Source organism: Canis aureus, chromosome 31, assembly GCF_053574225.1.
Source record: "Canis aureus isolate CA01 chromosome 31, VMU_Caureus_v.1.0, whole genome shotgun sequence".
Taxonomy (NCBI): domain Eukaryota; kingdom Metazoa; phylum Chordata; class Mammalia; order Carnivora; family Canidae; genus Canis; species Canis aureus.
In genome coordinates this window covers 3,243,743-3,264,529 of record NC_135641.1, presented here as the reverse complement: position 1 = coordinate 3,264,529, position 20,787 = coordinate 3,243,743, and positions in this window count along the sequence as shown.

Below are 20,787 nucleotides of genomic sequence, written 5' to 3'. Positions count from 1 at the left end.
GGGCCACACCTGGACATGGTGACACTGGTTCCCACCTGGGTCTCACCTGGACATGCTGAGTCGGATCCACAACTGGTCCTACCCTGTAACTGGTGATTCTCGTTCCCACATGGACATCATGTGGACCTGGTGGCTGCAGTGTTTCTAGCTTCTCATGTACCTCGTGACTCTGGTCCCCACCAGGGCCTCACAGGGACCTGGTGAGTGTGGTTGCCACCTGCACCTCAAGTGGACCTGGTCATTCTGGTCTGCACCTGAGACTACCCTGGATCTGGTGACTGTGGTCCCCACCTGGGCTTCACCTGCTTTGGGGACTCCGGTCTCCATCTGGGCCTCACCTGGCCCTGTTGACCATGGTCCTCAACTGCGCAAAATTGGGACGCGGTGACTGTGTTCCACAACTGGACGTCACCTGGACCAGGTGATTCTGATCAACCTCTGGGTCTCACCGTACCCTAGTGACTGTGAACCCCACTTTGGCCTGACTTGGACCTGCTGACCCTGGTTGCCACCTGCGCCTGACCTCGAACTGTTGACTCTGGTACTTTCTTTTTTTTTTTTTTTTTTTTAAAGATTTTTATTTATTTATTCATGATAGTCACAGAGGAGAGAGAGAGAGAGAGAGAGAGAGAGAGGCAGAGACACAGGCAGAGGGAGAAGCAGGCTCCATGCACCGGGAGCCCGACATGGGATTCGATCCCGGGTCTCCAGGATCGCGCCCTGGGCCAAAGGCAGGCACGAAACCGCTGCGCCACCCAGGGATCCCGACTCTGGTACTTTCAAGGGCGTACCCTGTATCTTGTGATCCTGGTCCCCACCTGGGCCTCACCTGGACGTGGTAACTCATGTCATAATGCGTACTCACCTGTACCTGCTTACTGTGTTCCACATCTGGGCCTCAAGTAGACTTGTTGACCATGGTCCCCAAGCCGGCCTCACATGGACCTGTTGCCTCTGATCCCCACCGGAGCCTCACGTGTACCTGGTAACTCTGGTCCTCACCTGGGCCTCATCTGGACCTAGTGACTCTGTGCCCACCTGGGCTTCACCTGCATCTGGTGACTCTGGTCCCCACCTGGACTTCACCTGCATCTGGTGACTCTGGTCCCCTTCTGGACCTCTCCTGGACCTGGTGACTCTTTTTCCAACATGGACCTCACCTGGATCTGGTGACTCTGGTACTCAGTTTGGCCTCACATGGACCTGGGACTGTGTTTCCCATCGGGGCCTCACCTGGACCTCATGTCTCTGGTCCCAACTGGGCCTCACCCTGACCTGGTGACTCTGGTCACTCGTTGGACTTCACTTGGGCTTGGAGAATCTGGTCCTTAGCTGTTCCGCACCTTGATATGGTGACTGGTCGCCACCTGGGACTCACCTGGACTTGGTGAATCCTGTTGCCACCTGCGCATCACCTGAACCTTGTGACTGTGGTCCCACCTCGACCTCACCTGGATGAGGTGACTGGTTCCCACAGGGACCTCACCTGGACCTGGTGACTCAGGTCCTCATATGGGCATCATGGGACCTGGTTTCTCAGTTCCACATCGGGGCCTCACCTGGACCTAGTGATTCTAGTCCCCCTCTGGGCCTCACACTGACGTGGTGACTCTGGTCCCCTCCTTGATATCACCAGAACCGGGTGACTCTGGTCCCCCTCTGGGACTCACCCGGAGCTGGGGACACTGGTCCTCAGCTGTTCCTCAACAGGACCTGGTGAATCTACTCCTCACTTAGGCCTCGTCTGGACCTTGTGACTCTTTTCCCACCTGGCATCAATGGGACATGGATACTCTGTTCCCCACATGGGCCTCACCTAAACATGATAACTTTGATCCACACTTTGGCCTCAACTGCTCCTGATAACTCTCGTCCCCCCACCTAGGCCACAATCTGGACCTTGTGAATGTGGTCCCCAACTGGGTCTCACCTGGACCTGGTGACTCTCGTTCCCACATGAACCACACCTGGACCTGGTTACTGTGGTGTACTTGTAGCCTCACATTTACCTGGTTACTCCGGTCCCCACTAGTGCCTCACCTGGATCTGGTGACTTTGGCCTGCAGGTTGGCCTCACTTGGACCTGGTGAGGGGTTGCCACCTGGGCCTCACCTAAACCTGGTGATCTGGTCCCCATCTGGATGTCACCTGCACCAGGTGATTCTGGTACCTCTCTAGGTCTCAACCAGATCTGGTGACTATTGTCCTCAACTGGGCCACATCTGGACCTAGTGACTATGCTCCATCTGGGCCTCATTTGGACCTGGTGACTCTGGTCACTCACTGGGCATCATCGGGAAATGGATCCACTGCATGGCCTGCTGGTTGGCCTCACCTGGACCTGGCAACTCTGGTCCCTACTTGGGCATCATCGAGACATTGTTCCTGTGCATGGCCTTCAGGTTGGCCTCATCTTGACCTGGTGAGTGGGGTCCCCACCTGGGTCTTACCCATGCCTGGTGACACAGGTCCCCACGTGGGCCTCAGTAGGACCTGGTGAATGTGGTCCTTACTTAGTCCTCACCCGGAACTGGTAAATCTGGTCACCACCTGGGCATCACCTAGTCCTGGTGACTTTGTTCCCCACCTGGACCTGATTCCTGTGGACACCTTCTTGGCCTCACCTGGAAGTGGTAACTCTGATCCTAACTGGGCCTCTCCCAGATATGGTGACTCTGGTCCTCACCTGTGGACCATTATGACCTGGATACTCTGTTCCTCACCTGAGCCTCACCTGGACATGATGACTCTGGATCCCCTCTGGGCCTCGCCCTGACATGGTTACGCTCATCCCCATCTGGATGTCACCTAGACCAGGTGAATCTGGTACTCCTCTAGGCCTCACCCAAACCTGGTGACTCAGGTCCCCACGTGGGCCTCTTTGATCTGTTAATCTGGTCCTTACCTGGTCCTCTCCCAGTCCCGGGGACTCTGCTCACCACCTGGGCCTCACCTGGACCTGGTGAATCTGGTCCCCATCTGGGCCTCACCCATTCCTGGCGAGTTTGTTCGCCAACTGGACCTGATTGTTGTGGTCTCCTTCTTGGCCTCACCTGGAACTGCTGACTCTGATCGTATCTGCACGTCACCCAGATCTGGTGAGTCTGGTCCTCAACTGGGCATCATTGGTACCTGGTGACTCTGTTCCTCACCTGAGTCTCACCTGGACATGATGACTCTGGAACCTCTCAGGGCCTCTCCCTGACCTGGTGACTCTGGTCCCCATCTGGATGTCACCTGGTCCAGGTGATTCTGGTACCCCTCTAGGACTCAACCATATCTGGTGACTGTGATCCTCAACTGGGCCTCACCTGCACCTAGTGAATATGCTCCATCTGGGCCTCACTTGGACCTGGTGACTCTGATCCCTACCTGGGCATCATCGGGACATGGTTCCATTGCATGGACTGCAGGTTGGCCTCACCTGGACCTGGTAAATCTGGTTCCTACCTGGGCATCATCGGGGCATGTTCCACTGCATGGCCTGCAGGTTGGCCTCACCTGGACCTGAGAACTCTAGTCCCTACCTTGGCATCATCGGGACATGGTTCCTCTGCATGGCCTGCATGTTGGCCTCACCTGGACCTGGTGAGAGGGGTTGTCACTTGGGCCTCACACATGCCTGGTGACACAGGTCCCCACGTGGGCCTCACTTGGACCTGGTGAATCTGGTCCTTCCCTGGTCCTCACCCGGAACTCGTAACCCTGTTCACCACCGGGGAATCACCTGGACCTGGTGAATCTGGTCCTCATCTGGGCCTCACCCAGTCCTCGGGGCTTTGTTCCCCACCTGGACCTGATTGCTGTGGACTCTTTCTTGGCCTCACCTGGAACTGGTGACTCTGTTCCTATCTGCGTGTAACCCAGACCTGGTGACTCTGGTCCTCACCTGGGCATCATTGGTACCTGGTGAATCTGTTCCACACCTGAGCCTCACCTGGACATGATGACTCTGGAACCTTTCTGGGCCTCACCCTGACCTGGTGACTCTGGTCCCCATCTGGATGTCACCTGGACCAGGTGTTTCTGGTACCCCTCTAGGCCTCAACCAGACCTGGTGACCCTGGTCCTCACCTGGGCCTCACTGGGACCTAGTGATCATGCTCCCCACCTGTGCCCCATGTGGACCTGATGACTCTGGTTCTACCTGGGCATCATCGGGACATGGTTACTCTATTTCACACTCGAACTGACCTGATCCTGGTAACTCTGGTCCGGACTTTGGCCTCTTCTGTACCAAGTGACTCTGGCTCCACCTGGGTCACACCTGTAACTGGTGACTCTGATCCTAAGCATGCCCTCACCTGACCTGGTGACTGTGGTTTCCATCGGGACCTCACCTGGACCTCATGTCTCTGGTCCCACCTGGGGCTCACCAGGTCCTGGTGTCTCTGGTACCCACCTGGGTAGCATCAGGATATGGTTATATTGTACACTAACAGTGACCCAGCCGGACCTATCAACTCTGGTCTTCACCCGGGCCACTCATGGACATGGTGACACTGGTTCCCACCTGGATCTCACCTGGACATGGTGACTCGGATCCCCACCTGGGCCTCACCTGTAACTGGTGATTCTCGTCCCCACATGGACATCATGTGGACCTGGTGGCTGCAGTGTTTCTAGCTTCTCATGTACCTCGTGACTCTGGTCCCCACCAGGGCCTCACCGGGACCTGGTGAGTGTGGTTGCCACCTGCACCTCACCTGGACCTGGTGATTCTGGTCTGCACCTGAGGCAAACCTGGAGCTGGTGACTGTGGTCCCCACCTTGGCTTCACCTGGATTTGGGGACTCCAGTCCCCATCTGGGCCTCACCTGGCCCTGTTGAACATGGTCCTCAACTGGGCAAAATTGGGACTCAGAGACTGTGTTCCACAACTGGACCTCACCTGGACCAGGTGACTCTGGTCTCCCTCTGGGTCTCAACGTGCCCTAGTGACTGTCAACCCCACTTTGGCCTGACATGGACCTGCTGACCCCAGTTGCCACCTGCGACTGACCTCGAACAGTTGACTCTGGTTCTTTCAAGGGCCTCCCCTGTACCTGGTGATCATGGTCCCCACTTGGGCCTCACCTGGACCTGGTGACTCTTGTCACCACCGGGGCTCACCTCGACCTGGTTACTGTGTTCCACACCTGGGCCTAATGTAGACCTGTTGACCATGGTCCCCAAGCCCGCCTCACATGGACCTGTTGCCTTCTATCCCCACCGGGGCCGCACGTGTACCTGGTAACTCTGGCCCTCACCTAGGCTTCATCTGGACCTACTGACTGGTCCCAACCTGGGCTTCACCTGGATCTGGTGACTCTGGTCCCCACCTGGACTTAACCTGGATCTGGTGACTCTGGTCCCCAACTGGACCTCTCCTGGACCTGGTGACTCTCTTTCCAACATGGTGCTCACCTGGATCTGGTGACTCTGGTCCTCAGTTTGGCCTCACCTGGACCTGGTGTCTCTCGTCCCCACCTTGACCTAACTCAGAACTGCTGAATCTTGCCCCACATAGGCCGCACCCAGACCTGGTGACTCTTGTCCCCAGCTATGCCTCAATTCGACCTGATGAATCTGGTCCTCACGTGGGCCTCACATGGACCTGGGACTCAGCTGGATAGAGTGGCTCTGGATCCCACATGGGGCTCACCTGATATTGGTGACTGTGGTCTTATTCTATGCCTCACCAGGACCTCGTGATTCTGTTCCCCATCTGGGCCTGCATGGCCCTTGTGACTCTGGTCCTCACCCAGGCATCATTGGGACCGGATACTCTATTCCACACCTGGGCCTCTCACTGCCAAGGGAATTCTGATCCCATTCTGGGCCTGAAACTAAACTGGTTACACTGTTTTCCCCTCTGGACCTCACCCTTACCTGGTGACACTGGTCACCCCTTGGGCTTCACCTGGGCCTGGTGATTCTGGTCCTTAGCTGGTCCGCACCTGGATCTGGTGACTGGTCGCCACCTGGGCCTCACCTGGACTTGGTGAATCATGTTGCCACCTGCGCCTCACCTGGACCTTGTGACTGTGGTCCCACCTGGACTTCACCAGGATCTGGTGGCTCTGGTTCCCATATGGGGCTCTCCTGGACCTGGTTCCTGTGGTCTCCATCTGGCCTCACCTGGAACACAATGACTCTGATCCATATTTGGGCCTCTCCTGGACCTCTTGTCTCTGTTACGTAATTGGTCATCATTGGGACCTGGATACTCTCTTATATACCTGGGCCTCACCTGGACCTGTTGACTGTGGTCACACCTGGGCCTCACCTGGACCACCTGACTGTGGTCCCACCTGGGCCTCCCCGAGACGAGATGACTGGTTCCCAGTGGGACCTCACCTGGACCTGGTGACTGAGGTCCTCATATGGGCATTATGGGGCCTGGTTTCTGAGTTCCACATCGGGGCCTCACCTGGACCTAGTGATTCTCGTCCCCCTCTCGGCCTCACCCTGACGTGGAGACTCTGGTCCCCACCTGGATATCACCAGAACCGGGTGACTCTGGTCCCCCTCTAGGACTCATCCGGGCCTGGGGACACTGGTCCTCAACTGGGCCTCAACAGGCCCTGGTGAATCTACTCCTCACTTAGGCCTCGTCTGGACCTTGTGACTCTTTTCCCACCTGGCATCAATGGGATATGGTTACTCTGTTCCCCACCTGGGCCTCACTTGGACATGATATCTTCGCTCCATACTTTGGTCTCAACTGGTCCTGATGACTCTGGTCCCCCCACCTAGGCCTCAATCTGGACCTGGTGACTGTTGTCCTCACCTGGGTCTCACCTGGACCTGGTGACTCTCGTTCCCACATGAACCACACCTGGACCTGGTGACTGTGGTGTTCTTATAGACTCATATTTACCTGGTCACTCCGGACCCCACTATGGCCTCACCTGGATCTGATGACTTTGTCTTGCAGGTTGGCCTCACCTGGACCTGTTGAGTGGGGTTGCCACCTTGGCCACACCCATACCTGGTGACTCAGGTCCCCACGTGGGCCTCTTGGATCTGGTGAATCTGGTCCTTACCTGGTCCTCTCCCAGACCTGGGGACTCTGGTCAATACCTGGACCTCACCTGGACCTGGTGAATCTGGTCTCCATCTGGGCCTCACCGAGTCCTGGTGACTTTGTTCCCCACCTGGACCTGATTGCTGTGGACTCTTTCTTGGCCTCATCTGGAACTGGTGACTCTGATCCTATCTGCGCGTTACCCAGATCTGGTGTCTCTGGTCCTCACCTTGGCATCACTGGTACCTGCTTACTCTGTTCCACACTTGAGCCTCACCTGGACATGACTACTCTGGAACCTCCCTGGGGTCAGCCTGACACGGTGACTCTGGTCCCCATCTGGAAGTCACCGAGACCAGGTGAATCTTGTACACCTCTTGGCGACAACTTGACCTGGTGACTCTGGTCCTCAACTGGGCCTCACCGGGACCTAGTGAACATGCTCCCCAACTGCGCCTCATCTGGACCTGCTGACTCAGGTTCTACCTGGGCTTCATCGGGACATTGTTACTCTGTTCCCCACTGGGACTGACCTGATCCTGGTAACTCTGCTCCTGACTTTGGCCTCTTCTGTACCAGGTTATTCTGGCTCGACCCTGGCCTCACATGTAACTCGTGACTCTGATCCTAAGCATGGCCTCAGCTGAAATGGTGACTGTGGTTCCCATCGGGACCTCACCTGGACCTCATGTCTCTGGTCCCTCCTGGGCCTCACCAGGACCTGGCGTCTCTGGGACCCTCCTGGGTAGCATCAGGATATGGTTACAGTGTTCACTAACAGTGCGCCAGCCGGAACTATTAACTCTGGTCTTCACCTGGGCCACACCTGGACATGGTGACACTGGTTCCCACCTGGGTCTCACCTGGACATGGTGAGTCGTATCCCCACCTGGTCCTCACCTATAACTGGTGATTCTCGTTCCCACATGGAGATCATATGGACTTGTTGTCCGCAGTGTTTCTAGCTTCATTTTTTTAAATTTTTATTTATTTATGATAGTCACAGAGAGAGATTGGCCAAGACACAGACAGAGGGAGGAGCAGGCTCCATGCACAGGGAGTTCGACGTGGGATTCGATCCCGGGTCTCCAGGGTCGCGCCCTGGGCCAAAGGCAGGCGCCAAACCGTTGCGCCACCCAGGGATCCCATGTGTTTCTAGCTTCTCATGTACCTCGTGACTCTGGTCCCCACGAGGGCCTCACTGGGACCTGGTGAGTTTGGTTGCAACCGGCACCTCACCTGGACCTGGTGATTCTGGTCTGCACCTGAGACTACCCTGGATCTGGTGACTGTGGTCCCCACCTCAGCTTCCCCTGGATTTGGGGATTCCGGTCCCCATCTGAGCCTCACCTGGCCCTGTTGATCATGGTCCTCAACTGGGCAAAATTGGGACCCGGTGACTGTGTTCCACAACTGGACCTCACCTGGACCAGGTGACTCTGGTCCCCCTCTGGGTCTCACCGTGCCCTCGTGACTGTGAACCCCACTTTGGCCTGATTTGGACCTGCTGACCCTGGATGCCACCAAAGTCTGATTTCGAACAGTTGACTCTTGTTCTTTCAAGGGCCTCCCCTGTATCTGGTGATCCTGGTCCGCATCTGGGCCTCACCTGGACGTGGTTACTCTTGTCACCACCGGGGACTCACCTGGACCTGCTTACTGTGTTCTACACCTGGGCCTCAAGTACACCTCTTGACCATAGTCCCCAAGCCGGCCTCACATGGACTTGTTTCCTCTGATCCCCACCGGGGCCTCACGTGTACCTGGTAACTCTGGTCTTCACCTGGGCCTTATCTGGGCCTAGTGACTCTGGTCCCCACCTGGACTTCACCTGAATCTGGTGACTCTGGTCCCCACCTGGACCTCACCTGGATCTGGTGACTCTGGTCCTCAGTTCGGCCTCACCTGGACCTGGTGTCTCTCGTCCCCACTTTGACCTAACTCAAAACTGCAGAATCTTGCCAAACCTAGGACGCACCCAGACCTGGGGACTCTTGTCCCCAGCTATGCCTCAATTCGACCTGACCTGATGAATCTGGTCCTCACGTGGTCCTCAGATGGACTTGGGACTCAGCTGCATAGAGTGGCTCTGGTTCCCACAAGAGTCTCACCTGTTACTGGTGACTCGGGTCTTTTTCTATGCCTCACAAGGACCTAGTGATTCTGTTCCCCATCTGGGCCTGCATGGCTCTAGTGACTCTGGTCCTCACCCAGGCATCATTGGGACCTGGATACTCTATTCCACACCTGGGCCCCTCTTTGACCATGGACCTCTGGTCCCATTCTTGGCCTCAAATTAAACTGGTTACTCTGGTGCCCCTCACGGATTCACCCTTACCTAGTGACTCTGGTCACCCCTTGGGGTTCACTTTCGCCTGGTGAATCTGGATCTTAGCTGAGCCGCACCTGGATCTGGTGACAGGTCACCACGTGGGCCTCACCTGGACTTGGTGAATCATGTTGCCACCTGCGCCTCACCTGGACCTTGTGACTGTGGTCCCTCCTGGACCTCACCTGGATCTGGTGGCTCTGGTTCCCATATGGGGCTCTCCTGGACCTGGTTCCTGTGGTCTCCATCTGGCCTCACCTGGAACACAATGACTCTGATCCATATTTGGGCCTCTCCTGGACCTGTTGAGTCTCGTCCTTACCTGGGCATCATTGGGACCTGGATACTCTCTTATTTACCTGGGCCTCACCAGGACTTGGTGACTTTGGTCCCACCTGGGCCTCACCTGGACGGGGTGACTGGTTCCCACAGGGACCTCACCTCGACCTGGTGACTCAGGTCCTCATATGGGCATCTTGGGACCTGGTTTCACAGTTCCACATCGGGGCCTCACCTGGACCTAGTGATTCTCGTCCCCCTCAGGGCCTTACCCTGACTTGTGACACTGGTCCCCACATGGATATCACCAGAACCGGGTGACACACCCGGAGAAGGGACACTGGTCCTCAGGTGGGCCTCAACAGGACCTGGTGAATCTACTCCAAACTTAGGCTTCTTCTGGACCTTGTGACTCTTTTCCCACCTGGCATCAATGGGACATGGTTACTCTGTTCCCAACCTGGGCCTCACCTTGACATGATAACTTTGCTGCACACTTTGGCGTCAACTGGTCCTGATGACTCTCGTCCCCCAACCTAGGCCTCATTCTGGACTGGTGACTGTCGTCCCCAACTGGGTCTCAGCTGGACCTGGTGACTCCCGTTCCCACATGAACCACACATTGACCTGGTGACTGTGGTGTGCTTGTAGACTCACATTTATCTTGTGACTCCCATCCCCACTAGGGCCTCACCTGGATCTGGTGACTCTGGCCTGCATGGTGGCCTCACCTGGACCTGGTAACTCTGGTCCCTACCTTGACATTATGGGGACACGGTTCCTCTGCATGGCCTGCATGTTGGCCTCAGCCGGAACTGGTGAGTGGGGTTGCCACCTGGGTCTAACCCATACCTGGTGACACAGGTCCCCACGTGGGCCTCACTTGGACCTGGTGAATCTGGTCCTTACCTGGTCCTCACCCGGACCTGGTAACCCTGGTCACCACCTGGGAATCACCTGGACCTGGTGAATATGGTCCCCATCTGGGCCTCACCCAGTCCTGTTGACTTTCTTCCCCACCTGGACCTGATTGCTGTGCACGCTTTCTTGACCTCATTGGAACTGGTGACTCTGATCCTAACTGGGCCTCACCCAGATCTGGTGACTCTGGTCCTCACCTGTGGAACATTATGACCTGGATATCTGTTCCACACCTGAGCCTCACCTGGACATGATGACTCTGGATCCCCTCTGGTCCTCAGCCTGACATGTTGACTCTGGTCCCCATCTGGATGTCACCTAGATCAGGTGAATCTGGTACCCCTCTAGGCCTCAACTAGACCTGGTGACTCAGGTCCTCAACAGGGCCTCAACGGAACCTAGTGAATATGCTCCCCACCTGCGCCTCATCTGGACTTGGTGACGCTGGCTCTATCTGGGCATCATCGGGACATGGTTACTCTGTTCCCCACTGGGACTGACCTGATCCTGGTAACTCTGGTCCGGACTTTGGCCTCTTCTGTACCAAGTGACTCTGGCTCCACCTGGGCCAAACCTTTAACTGGTGACTCTGATCCTAAGCATGGCCTCACCTGACCTGGTACTGTGGTTCCCATCGGGACCTCACCTGGACCTCTTGTCTCTAGTCCCACCTGGGCCTCACCAGGGCCTGGTGTCTCTGGTACCCACCTGGGTAGCATCAGGATATGGTTACACTGTTCACTAACAGTGACCCAGCCGGACCTATAAACTCTGGTCTTCACCTGGGCCACACCTGGACATGGTGACACTGGTTCCCACCTGGGTATCACCTGGACATGGTGAGTCGGATCCCCACCTGGTCCTCAACTGTAACTGGTGATTCTCCTTCCCACATGGACATCATGTGGAACTGGTGGCTGCAGTGTTTCTAGCTTCTCATGTACTTCGAGAATCTGGGCCGCACCAGGGCCTCACCGGGACCTGGTGAGTGTGTTTGCCACCTGCACCTCACCAGGACCTGGTGATTCTGGTCTGCACCTGAGACTACCCTGGATCTTGTGACTTTGGTCCCAACCTGGACTTCACCTGGATTTGGGGACTCCGGTCCCCATCCCGGCCTCACCTGGCCCTGTTTTCCATGGTCTTCAACTGGATAAAATTGGGGCCCGGTGACTGTGTTCCACAACTGGACCTCACCTGGACCAGGTGACTCTGGTCCCCCTCTGGGTCTCACTGTGCCCTAGTGACTGTGAACCCAACTTTGGCCTGACTTGGACCTCCAGACCCTGGTTGCCACCTGCGCCACCTCGAACTGTTGACTCTGGTTCTTTCAAGGGCATAGCCGGTACCTGGTGATCCTGGTCCCCAATTGGGCCTCAACTGGACGTGGTGACTCTTGTCACCACTGGGGACCCACCTGGATAGGCTTACAGTGTTCCACACCTGGGCCTCAGGTAGACCTGTTGACCATGGTCCCCAAGCCGGCCTCACGTGGACCTTTTGGCTGTGATCCCCGCCGGGGCCTCACGTGTACCTGGTAACTCTGATCCTCACCTGGGCCTCATCTGGACCTAGTGACTCTGGTCCCCACCTGGGCTTCACCTAGATCTGGAGAGTCTGGTCCCCACCTACACTTCACCTGTATCTGGTGACTCTGGTCCCCACCTGGACATCTCCTGGACCTGGTGACTCTCTTTCCAACATGGACCTCACCTGGATCTGGTGACTCTTCCTCAGTTTGGCCTCACCTGGACCTGGTGTCCCTCGTCCCCACTTTGACCTAACTCAGAACTGCTGAATCTTGCCCCACCTAGGCCGCACCCCGACCTGGTGACTCTTGTCCCCAGCTATGCCTCAATTCGATCTGATGAATCTGGTCCTCACGTGGGCCTCTCATGGACCTGGGACTCAGCTGGATAGAGTGGCTCTGGTTCCCACAAGGGGCACACCAGATACTGGTGACTGTGGTCTTATTCTATGCCTCACCAGGACCTAGTGATTCTGTTCCCCATCTGGGCCTGCATGGCCCTAGTGACTCTGGTCCTCACCCAGGCATCATTGGGACCTGGATACTCTATTCCACACCTGGGCCTCACTTTGACCCGGGACCTCTAGTCCCATTCTGGGCCTCAAACTAAACTGGTTACTCTGGTTCCCCCTCTGAACCTCACCCTTACCTGGTGACTCTGGTCACGCCTTGGGCTTCACTTGGGCCTGGTGAATGTGGTCCTTAGCTGGTCTGCACCTGGTTGTGGTGACTGGTCGCCACCTGGGGCTCACCTGGAATTGGTGAATCCTGTTGCCTTCTGCGCCTCACCTGGACCTTGAGACTGTGGTGCCAACTGGACCTCACCTGGATGGTGGCTCTGGTTCCCATATGGGGCTCTCCTGGACCTGGTTCCTGTGGTCTCCATCTGGCCTCACCTGGAACACAATGACTCTGATCCATATTTGGGCCTCTCCTGGACCTGTTGACTCTGGTCCTTACCTGTGTATCATTGGGACCTGGATACTCTCTTATATACCTGGGCCTCACCTGGACCTGGTGACTGTGGTCCCACCTGGGCTTCACCTGGACGAGGTGAATGGTTCCCACAGGGAAATCACCTGGACCTCGTGACTCAGTTGTTCATATGGGCATCATGGGACCTGGTTTCTCAGTTCCACATCGGGACCTCACCTGGACCTTGTGATTCTCGTCCACCTCTGGGCCTCACCCTGACGTGCTGACTCTGGTCCCCACCTGGATATCACCAGAACCGGGTGACTCTGGTCCCCCTGTGGGCTCTCCGGGACCTGGGGACACTGGTCCTCAGCTGGGCCTCAACAGGACCTTGTGAATCCACTCCTCACTTAGACCTCGTCTGGAACTTCTGACTCTTTTCCCACCTGGCATCAATGGGACATGGTTACTCTGTTCCTCACCTGGGCCTCTCCTAGACATGATAACTTTGCTCCACACTTTGTCCTCAACTGGTCCTGATGACTCTGGTCCCCCCATCTAGTCCTCAATCTGGACCTGGTGACTGGTCTCCACCTGGGCCTAACCTGGACTTGGTGAATCCTGTTGCCACCTGCGCCTCACCTGGACCTTGTGACTGTTGTCCCCACCGGGGCCTCACCTGGACCTGGTGACTGTCGTCCCCACCTGGGTCTCACCTGGACCTGGTGACTCTCGTTCCCACATGAACCACACCTGGACCTGGTGACTGTGGTGTTCTTGTAGTCTCACATTTACCTGGTGACTCAGGTACCCACTAGGGCCTCACATGGATCTGGTGACTCTGGCCTGCAGGTTGGCCTCACATGGACCTGATGAGTGGGGTTGCCACCTGTGCCTCACCCAAACCTGGTGACTCAGGTCCCCACGTGAGCCTCTTAGACCTGGTGAATCTGGTCCTTACGTGGTCCTCTCCCAGACACGGGGACTCTGGTCACCACCTGGGACTCACCTGGACCTGGTGAATCTGGTCCCCATCTGGGCCTCACCCAGTCCTGGTGACTTTGTTCTCCACCTGGACATGATTGCTGTGGACTCTTTCTTGGCCTCACCTGGAACTGGTGACTCTGATCCTATCTGCGCGTCACCCAGACCTGGTGACTCTGGTCCTCACCTGGGCATCATTGGTACCTGGTGACTCTGTTCCACACCTGAGCCTCACCTGGACATGATGACTCTGGAACCTCTCTGGGACTCACCCTGACCTGGTGACTCTGGTCACCATCTGGATATCACCTGTACCAGGTGATTCTGGTACCCCTCTAGGCCTCAACCAGATCTGGTGACTCTGGTCCTCAACTGGGCCTCACCTGGACCTAGTGAATATGCTCCATCTGGGCCTCATTTGGACCTGGTGACTCTGGTCCCTACCGGGGCATCATCGGGACATGGTTCCACTGCATGGACTGCAGGTTGGCCTCACCTGGACCTGGTAAGTCTAGTCCCTACATGGGCATCATCGGGACGTGGTTCCTCTGCATGGCCTGCAGGTTGTCCTCACCTGGACCTGGTGAGTGGGGTTGTCACCTATGCCTCACCCATACCTGGTGACACAGGTCCCCACATGCGCATCACTTGGAACTGGTGAATCTGGTCCTTACCTGGTCCTCACCTGGAACTGCTAAGTCTGATCACAACCTGGGAATCACCTGGACCTGGTGAATCTGATTCCAATCTCTGCCTCATCCAGTCCTGGTGAATTAGTTCCCCACCTGGACCTGATTGCTTTGGACTCCTTCTTGGCCTCACCTGGAATTGGTGACTCTGATACTAACTTGGCCTCACCCAGATCTGGTGACTCTGGTCCTCACATGTGGACCTTTATGACCTGGATACTCTGTTCCACACCTGAGCCTCTCCTGGATATGATGACTCTGGATTCCCTCTGGGCCTCAGCCTCACATTTTGACTGTGGTCCCCATCTGGATGTCACCTAGACCAGGTGAATCTGGTACCCCTCTAGGCCTCAACTTGACCTGGTAAATCTGTTCCACAACTAGGTCTCACAGGGATCTAGTGAACATGCTCCCCACCTGCCCCTCATCTGGACCTGGTGACTCTGGTTCTTCCTGGGCATCATCGGGACATGGTTACTCTATTCCTCACTGGGACTGACCTAATCCTGGTAACTCTGGTCCTGATTTTGGCCTCTTCTGTACCAGGTGACTCTGGCTACAAATGGGCCTCACATGGACCTGGTGACTCTCGTTCCCACATGAACCACACGTGGACCTGGTGACTGAGGTGTTCTTGTAGTCACTATTACTTGGTGACTCCGTTCCCCACTAGAGCCTCACCTGGATCTGGTGACTCTGTCCTGCAAGTTGGCCTCACCTGGACCTGGTGAGTGGGGTTTCCACCTGGGCCTCACCCATACCTGGTGACTCAAGTCCCCACGTGGGCCTCTTGGACCTGGTGAATCTGGTCCTTACCTGGTTCTCCCCGACCCGGGGACTCTGGTCACCAACTGGGCCTCACCTGGACCTGGTGAATCTGGTCCCCATCTTGGCCTCACCCAGTCCTAGTGACTTTGTTCTCCACCTGGACATGATTGCTGTGGACTCTTTCTTGGCCTCACCTGGAACTGGTGACTCTGATCCTATCTGCGCGTCACCCAGACCTGGTGACTCTGGTCCTCACCTGGGCATCATTGGTACCTGGTGACTCTGTTCCACACATGAGCCTCACCTGGACATGATGACTCTGGAACCCCTCTGGCCCTCACCCTGACCTGGTGACTCTGGTCCCCATCTGGATATCACCTGGACCAGGTGATTCTGGTACCCCTCTAGGCCTCAACCAGATCTGGTGACTCTGGTCCTCAACTGGGCCTCACCTGGACTTAGTGAATATGCTCCATCTTGGCCTCATTTGGACCTGGTACTTCTGGTTCCTACATGGGCATCATTGGGACACGGTTCCTTTGCATGGCCTCTCCTGGGCCTGGTGAGTGTGGTTGCCACCTGTGCCTCACCCATACCTGGGGACACAGGTCCCCTCGTGGGCCTCGTGGACCTGGTGAATCTCGTCCTTATCTGGTCGTCTCCCATCCCCGGGGACTCTGGTCACCACCAGGGCCTCACCTGGACCTGGTGAATCTGTTCCCAATCTGGGCCTCACCCAGTCGTGGTGACTTTGTTCCCAACCTGGACCTGATTGCTGTGGACTCCTTCTTGGCCTCACCTGGATCTGGTGACTCTGATCCTAACTGGACCTCACACAGATCTGGTGACTCTGGTCCTCACCTCTGGACCATTATGACCTGGATACACTGTTCACCTCTGAGCCTTACCTGGACATGATAACTTTGCTCCACACTTGGGCCTCAACTGGTCCTGATGACTCTGGTCCCCCTCCTAGGCCTCATTCTGGACCTGGTGTCTGTCGTCCCCACATGGGTCTCACTTGGACCTGGTGAATCTCGTTCCCACATGAACCACACCTGGACCTGGTGACTGTGGTGTTCTTGTAGACTCATTTTTACCTGCTGTCTCTGGTGCCCAGTAGGGACTCACGTGGATATGTTGACTTTGGCATGCAGGTTGGCCTCAACTGGACCTGGTGAGTGGGGTTGAGAACTGGGCCTCACACATACCTGGTAACTCAGGTCCTCTCGTGGGCCTCTTGCACCTGGTGAATCTGGACCTTACCTGGTGGTCTCCCAGACCCGGAGAATCTGGTCACCACCTGGGCCTCACCTGGATCTGGTAAAACCGATCCCCATCTGGGCCTCACCCAGTCCTGGTGACTTTGTTCCCCACCTGAATCAGATTGCTGTGGACTCTTTCTTGACCTCACCTGGAACTGGTGACTCTGATCCTATCTGCGCATCACCGAGACCTGGTGAATCTGGTCCTCACCTTGACATCTTTGGTCCCTGGTGACTCTGTTCCACACCTGAGCCTCACCTGGACATGATGACTCTGGAACCTCTCTGGTCCTCACCCTGACCTGGTGACTCTGGTCCCCGTCCGGATGTCACATAGACTAGGTGAATCTGGTATCCCTCTAGGCCTCAACTTGACCTGGTGACTCTGGTCCTGACCTGGGCCTCACGGGGACCTAGTGAACATGCTCCCAACCTGCGCCTCATCTGGACCTGGTGACTCTGGTTCTACCTGGGCATCATCGAGACATGGTTACTCTATTCCCCACTGGGACTGACCTGATCCTGGTAACTCTGGTCCTGACTTTGGCCTCTTCTCTACCAGGTGACTCTGGCTCGACCTGGGTCTCACCTGTAACTGGTGACTCTGATCCTAAGCATGGCCTCACCTGACCTGGCGTCTATGGTTTCCATCGGTACCTCACCTGGTCCTCATGTCTCTGTTCCAAATGGGACTCACCAGGACCTTGTATCTGGTACCCACCTGAGTAGCATCAGGATATGGTTACACTGTTCACTAACAGTGACCCGGCCGGACCTATTAACTCTCGTCGTCAACTTGTCCACACTTGGACATGGTTACACTGGTTCCCACCAGGGTCTCACCTGGAAATGGTGAGTCGGATCCCCACCTGGTCCTCACCTGTAACTTGTAATTCTCGTTCCCACATGGACATCATGTGGACCTGGTGGCTGCAGTGTTTCTAGCTTCTCATGTACCTCGTGACTCTGGTCCCCACCAGGGCCTCACCGGGACTTGGTGAGTGTGGTTGCCACCTGCACCTCACCAGGACCTCTTGATTCTGGTCTCCACCTGAGACTACCCTGGATCTGGTGACTGTGGTCCCCACAAGGGCTTCAACTGAATTTGGGGACTCCAGTCCCCATCTGGGCCTCACCTGGCCCTGTTGAACATGGTCCTCAACTGGGCATAATTGGGACCCAGAGACTGTGTTCCACAACTGGAACTCACCTGGACCAGGTGACTCTGGTCCCCCTCTGTGTCTCAACATACCCTAGTGACTGTCAACCACACTTTGGGCTGACATGAACCTGCTGACCCCGGTAGCCACCAGCGATTGACCTCGAACAGTTGACTCTGATTCTTTCAAGGGCCTCCCCTGTACCTGGTGATCATGGTCCCGACTTGGGCCTCACCTGGACGTGGTGACTCTTGTCACCACCGGAGCTCACCTGGACCTGGTTACTGTGTTCCACCTGGGCCTAATGTAGACCTGTTGACCATGGTCCCCAAGCAGGCCTCACATGCACCTGTTGCCTCTGATCCCCACCAGGGCCTCACGTGTACCTGGTAACTCTGGCCCTCACCTAGGCTTCATCTGGACCTAGTGACTCTGGTCCCTACCTGGGCTTCACCTGGTTCTGGTGACTCTGGTCCCCACCTGGAATTCACCTGAATCTGGTGACTCTGGTCCCCAGCTGGACCTCTCCTGGACCTGGTGACTCTCTTTCCAACATGGAGCTCACCTGGATCTGGTGACTCTGGTCCTCAGTTTGGCCTCACCTGGACGTGGTGTCTCTTGTCCCCACTTTGACCTAACTGAGAACTGCTGAATCTTGCCCCACGTAGGCCGCAACCACACCTGGTGACTCTTGTCCCCAGCTATGCCTCAATTCGACCTGATGAATCTGGTTCTGACGTAGGGCTCACATGAATCTGGGACTCAGCTGGATAGAGTGGCTCTGGATCCCACATGGGGCACACCTGATACTGGTGATTGTGGTCTTATTCTATGCCTAACCAGGACCTAGTGATTCTGTTCCACATCTGGGCCTGCATGGCCCTAGAACTCTCGTCCTCACCCAGGCGTCATTGGTACCTGGATACTCTATTCCACACCTGCGCCTCACTTTGACCAGGGACCTCTGGTCCCATGCTGGACCTCAACTAAACTGGTTACTCTGGTTCCCCTCTGGGTCTCACCCTTACCTGGTGACTCTGGTCACCCTTTGGGCTTCACTTGGGCCTGGTGATTCTGGTCCTTAGCTGGTCCGCATCTGGATCTGGTGACTGTTGGCCACCTGGGCCTCACCTGGACTTGGTGAATCCTGTTGTCAACTGCGACACACCTGGACCTCCTGAATGTGGTCCCAACTGGACCTCACCTGGATCTGTTGGCTCTGGTTCCCATATGGGGCTCTCCTGGACCTGGTTCCTGTGGTCTCCATCTGGCCTCACCTGGAACACAATGACTCTGATCCATATATGGTCCTCTCCTGGACCTGTTGACTCTGGTCTTTTCCTGGCCATCATTGGGACCTGGATACTCTCTATATACCTGGGCGTCACCTGGACCTGGTGAGTGTGGTCCCACCTGGGCCTCACCTGGACGAGGTGACTGGTTCCCACAGGGACCTCACCTGGTCCTGGTGACTCAGGTCCTCATATGGGCATCATGGGACCTGGTTTCTCAGGTCCACATTGGGGTCTCACCTGGACCTAGTGGTTCTCGTCCCCCTCTGGGTCTCACCCTGACGTGCTGACTCTGGTCCCCACCTGGATATCACCAGAATCGTGTGACTCTGGTCCCCCTCTGGGACTCACCCAGAGCTGGGGACACTGGTCCTCAAATGGGCCTCAACAGGACCTGGTGAATCTACTCCTCACTTAGGCCTCGTCCGTACCTTGTGACTCTTTTCCCAACTGGCATCAATGGGACATGATAACTCTGTTCCCCACCTGGTCCTCACTTGGACATGATAACTTTGCTCCACACTTTGGCCTCAACTGGTCCTGATGAATCTGGTCCCCCCACCTAGGCCTCAATCTGGAACTGGTGACTGTGGTCCTCATCTGGGTCTCACCTGGATCTGGTGACTTTCGTTCCCACATGAACCACACCTGGACCTGGTGACTGTGGTGTTCTTGTAGACTCACACTTACCTGGTGACTCCGGTCCCCACTAGGGCCTCACCTGGATCTGGTGACTCTGGCTTGCAAGTTGGCCTCACCTGGACCTGGTGAGTGGGGTTGCCACCTGGGCCTCACACATATCTGGTGACCCACGTCCCCTCGTGGGCCTCTTGGACCTGGTGAATCTTGTCCTTACCTGGTCCTCTCCCAGACCCGGGGACTCTGGTCACCACCTTGGCCTCCCTTGGGCCTGGTGAATCTGGTCCCATCTGGGCCTCACCCAGTCCTGGTGACTTTGTTCCGCACTTGGAACTGATTGCTTGGACTCTTTTTGCCTCCCCTGGAACTGGTGACTCTGATCCTATCTGCGCGTCACCCAGATCTGGTGACTCTGGAACTCACCTGGGCATCATTGGTACCTGATTACTCTGTTCCACACCTGAGCCTCACCTGGACATGATGACTCTGGAACCTCTCTGGGCCTCACCCTGACCTGGTGACTCTGGTCCCCATCTGGATGTCACCTGGACCAGGTGATTCTGGTACCCCTCTAGGGCTCAACCAGATCTGGTGACTCTGGTCCTCAAATGGGCCTCACTTGGGCCTAGTGAATATACTCGATCTGGGCCTCATATGGACCTGGTGACTCTGGTCCCTACCTGGGCATCATCGGGACACGGTTCCTCTGCTTGGCCTGCAGGCTGGCCTCACCTGGACCTGGTAACTCTGGTCCCTACCAGGGCATCATCGGGACACGGTTCCTCTCCATCGCCTGCAGGTTGGCCTCACCTGGACCTGGTGAGTGGGGTTGCCAATTGTGCCTCACCCATACATGGTGACACAGGTCCCCACGTGGGCCTCAATTGGACCTGGTGAATCTGGTCCTTACCTGGTCCTTCCCCGGAACTGGTAACTCTGGTCACCACCTGGGAATCACCTGGGCCTGGTGAATCTGGTCCCCATCTGGGCGTCATCCAGTCCTGGTGAC